Consider the following 4,804-nt stretch of genomic DNA (forward strand, 5'->3'; position numbering starts at 1 on the left):
CCAAATAAGTTTTTTCTTCTAATAATAATTTAGAGGAACATTTGGAACAAAAAAGGCCACAACACAACATAAGAACCCACTAAAAAATATTATTCCAATCAAAATGATAATTTTTTTTAAAGATAGATTGACTTATTCCCTCTCAAATAAGGATTTAAAAATAATAGATCAGAGATCATGGATGAACTGGCAAGAAAGTAAAATGAAGGTGTGTCTATTCTTAAGCTTTAGAGAAAATAATAGGATGTTTTAACACACGGCTATTAAAGCCTAACTTGTTGTCAATAAAGCTTTTATGTTCTGCTAGTAGATAAAATCGAGAAAAATCATACATGACATATATAATTATAAATTCACCTGTTTTTTAATACATACCAGGAATACTTAATATAATTATATTTAATCAAGGTATCAAGCAAGCCAATGTTGCGTCAAGCTGCTCGACCGGGCTACATATAGTAGTTACCCACTGTTTATTTCTTTTCGAGTCAATTTTGAACCATTTACGAGCCCTCGAGCTTTTCTTGCAGCCTTAGCCACACAGGCACACGGCAAGCACACATTAGACATGTATTAGCAGTTAATAAGATTATCTTATATTAAGTATCAGGTATCCGTTAGAAAACAATAAAAGATACTGTACAATGAGTTATTTCTTCATCTTATTTTTTATAACAAAAAATATCTGTAAATATGTGGTGAGACAATTACTAATAAAGAACCATCTCTTAATTAAGATAGGACATGCTTTTTCTTTGATTGTAAGACTCTTGTTATTTAATCAATATATGGATGGGGTTTAAAAGAAAGAATCATTTATCTTACTTAGGCTGATTGTAATGATAGATCATAGTCAATATCATGCATGCCAATTAAGGAATTTTAATGAATGTTATAAAATTAAATAAAAAAAGAGAGAATTGAGTATCATATCATGATATCGTATTATAATAAATGTTATGCTATTACATGATACTAATATACGATACCATGCATTAAAAAGATATATGACACTAGTATATGATACTTCCATTACCACCAGCCTTAGACACTGAGATACCATCACTTTACATGGACTCGGCCGCTATAAAAGGCGGTGCCCCGCGGTCTCGTCCTCCCAAACTCAAACTGCACTTGACTTTCCAGCTGCGAACAACAATCCGTCCTTTCATTTGGGCTCCTAGTGTTCTTCCCATTCGGCCTCAGCGCGAGAACGAGGGAAAAAGTACGTGCACGTACGTTGACATGGCTCCATCCGAGGAGTGCGGCTGGCTGCTGTACGTTTCCCTCGCCGCCAAATGCTGCGCCAACGGCGACGGCGAGCCTTACCGCGTGGTAGGCTTTGTTGCCGTTCTGCTCGCCGTCTTGGTCGTCACGTCGCTCCTGCACTGGGCGTCTCAGGGTGGTGCGGCGTGGGGGAGGTATTGGTGGACGAGCAAGGGTCTGGGCATTGGCGAGGCCCGTATCGCGGGGCCACGGGGCTTCCCCGTGATCGGCAGCATGGGCCTCATGACTGGCCTCGCGCACCGGAAGCTCGCGGCGGCGGCGTCGGGAAACGTCAGGCGCCGGCGGCTCATGGCCTTCTCCATGGGGGAGACCCGGGTGGTGGTGACCGCCGACCCTGACGTGGCGAGAGAGCTGCTGGCTAGCCCGGCGTTCGCCGACCGGCCGGTCAAGGAGTCCGCATACGGGCTTATGTTCCATCGCGCCATCGGGTTCGCCCCCTACGGCGCCTACTGGCGCACGCTCCGCCGGGTGTCGTCCTCGCACCTCTTCTCTCCGCGGCGGGTGGCCGCCTCCGCCGCGCAGCGCGCAGTGATCGCGCGCCAGATGGTGGATGCCATGAGGCCCGTCGGCGGCGCTGGCGTCAAGCACGTTGAGGCGCGGCGGTTCCTGAAACGCGCGTCGCTGCACAACGTGATGTGGTCCGTTTTTGGCCGGGGGTACGAGCTGGACGAGGCGGGGAGCGGGGAGGCGGCGGAGCTGAAGAGCCTTGTCGACGAAGGCTACGACCTGCTCGGCCAGCTCAATTGGTCCGACCACCTCCCGTGGCTCGCACGCTTCGACCTGCAGAAGATCCGGTCCAGGTGCTCCGCCCTCGTCCCCCGCGTGAACCGCTTCGTCGGCAGGATCATCGACGAGCACCGTGCCGCCCGGAACGACGCCGTGGTAGACTTCACCGACGTTCTGCTCTCCCTCCAGGGCGGCGACAAACTCTCCGACGCCGACATGATCGCCGTTCTCTGGGTATGTTCACCGTTTAAATGGAAAACATGAATGGACCCTTTTTTTTATGCATGTGCCGGATAATTAGCTTGCTCATAACGAGAAATGTTTTCTTTTTCTTTTGAAATGACGAGAAATGTTTTCTGTGTGGGTTGCAGGAGATGATCTTTCGTGGCACCGACACCGTGGCAGTGGTGATCGAATGGGTGCTGGCCCGGCTGGTGCTGCACCAGGACGTGCAGGCAAGGGTCCATGAGGAGCTGGACCGGGTTGTCGGGCCGAACCGGGCCGTGACTGAGTCGGACGCCGGCTCGCTCGTCTTTCTCCAGGCCGTGGTCAAGGAGGTCCTGCGCCTTCACCCACCAGGCCCACTGCTATCGTGGGCGCGGCTTGCCACGTCGGACGTCCACGTAGGTGGGTTACTCGTCCCCGCGGGGACCACTGCCATGGTCAACATGTGGGCCATAACCCACGACCCAGCCGTGTGGGACAAGCCGGCGGTGTTCAAGCCAGAACGGTTCCTCGCCGGACCATCGTCGGACCACGCCGCCGCCGGGGCTGAGTTCTTTGTAACGGGTTCCGATCTCAGGCTCGCGCCGTTCGGGTCAGGCAGGCGGAGCTGCCCGGCAAGTCACTCGCGATCGCCACCATTGGATTCTGGGTTGCCACGCTGCTGCATGAGTTCGAGTGGACGCCGCCGGCGTCCAACAGGCCAGGTGGCGTAGACCTGTCTGAGGTGCTGAGGCTGTCGTGTGAGATGGCAGCTCCGCTGGAGGCAAGGCTGAGGCCGAGGCGTGCTGTGTGATGACGTGGCTGCACCATGCGGGCCGGGTAGACGTACGTGGGCCTCTTCTTTTTGTGTACTATGGTAATGTAGCGTCCCGCTTTGGAAATGTACCTGCTACTACAATAGGTCCGGTCCTTGTACGTGTACTGCTGTCCTTACTGTTCTTAGCTGGGTAGATGTTTAATTATGTAGTTTTTTTTTGCGATGTTTAATTACGAGTAGTTATGAACTACTATCAGGAGGTGAGTGTGACAGTTTTCTTGTGCCTCCTATTTGCTGTCTAGAGATGTACTGCTTATGTAAAAATATTATCGTAATGCAAGTATCAGTTATGTTAGAATTGATCACACGTTGTTATTGACCGAGAGAATAGGGGGAGTCTTTTCCCACTTTTGTGCTTTGATCAGGGGTATGCCAAAACCAACGTTCAGTTTCAGTCCCTAGCTCCTTAGCGCTATTCACCGTGCTATACAAGAAGAGAACGTGCACTTTTGCATAGTTGAGATATACGGGCTAGACCCAATATATAGACTCCTAACCACCGATCCACAAAAAGAAACGCTAAAAGGTTAGAAAGCCGTCTACCACCACCGGCCGCCACATCAGTGCCGATGGCTTCCTGCTGGCGGGCTCCTGGACTAGTTGCTGCATCTTCACCAACGGATGGCACGAGGGCCATGCCATCGGCGCTCCCTGCCATCTACGTCATCCAGGTGGTGCTGCCCTTCTTCCCCGGCCATGTCTTCACTGCCGAAGACCCCTAGGTGCAACCATGGGCTATCTTCTACTGGTCCTTGCCAATCACGGTTAGTCACTGCCATTTTGCATACGAGGTGTTCTAATTATGAGATTAAGATCATGTGTTAAGTTAATTCTAAGGAACTATATCTAACAAGTTGAACCTACCACATGTTTTCAATAAAAGACAGTGTTGAGTAACTAGGGAACGCTTGTGTACATTCCTGTTTATTCTCTTATTGTTTGTATATATGCGTCTCGTGAGATAGCACCATCTGACTGGTCGGAAGCACAGTTCAAAAAGAAATAGTTTGCCGGCCTCAATCATTGCCTATCACAGTCCTGCAGGTCAATAATTAAATTATGTTACTGTATCAGGCTGCGCATCAAGATCGATGGATCACAGGATCGCTCGGTTGTTGCTTGTCGTGCCGCTGACGAAGTCAAGAAAACGATGTCGCTACAGTACACAAGAATAACACCTGAGAGGTTGTTAAGGCCACAAGCAGCCCAACACCAGCACCCAGCAACGGACCGGCCTCGCCTGTAGCTCGGCCCATCAGACAGAAGCGGCCCAACAGAAACGTCATCGGCCCTGAGTGGGTGTGATGCTGCCAACTACTTTACGCACCCTCTCCGCTGGGGTTAGGTATCCAGTGGATCACGACACGAACCCGGCGGCGGCTCTCTTCCCTTCCTCCCTCTTCCCCCAATTCTTGTTTGTATCCAGACTTGTAATCTCTAATTGCTACCTGAATTCGCGAGAAGGGCTACTAGATCGTGCAATATATCTCTGGGTTGCTTACATCTGGTATTCAGAGCCTTTCGATCCACACCCTGGCGCATCTGATCGAGACAAGGGCGCAGAAATCGATCAAGGATCGACTCAGCGCCATGGATCCTTCCTTCAAGGAGTACTTCGACAAGCTCAACAATTCCCTCGAAGCGATCCACTCCGACATCCGCTCCCACACCACCAAGCTGGACGACCTGGGCCAGTGGCGGCCCGATCTGGAGAGGCGCGTGGATCAGCTCTCGGTGGCGGTCGCTAAA

At 50.8% G+C, this 4,804-nt stretch overlaps 1 pseudogene; it reads left to right on the forward strand.

Annotated features, from left to right (window-relative positions):
* The first annotated feature begins 1,128 nt into the window (after positions 1–1,128).
* LOC125531477 lies at positions 1,129–3,372 on the forward strand (annotated as a pseudogene).
* The last annotated feature ends 1,432 nt before the right edge of the window (positions 3,373–4,804 follow it).

Source organism: Triticum urartu, unplaced genomic scaffold (genome assembly GCF_003073215.2).
Source record: "Triticum urartu cultivar G1812 unplaced genomic scaffold, Tu2.1 TuUngrouped_contig_720, whole genome shotgun sequence".
NCBI lineage: Eukaryota > Viridiplantae > Streptophyta > Magnoliopsida > Poales > Poaceae > Triticum > Triticum urartu.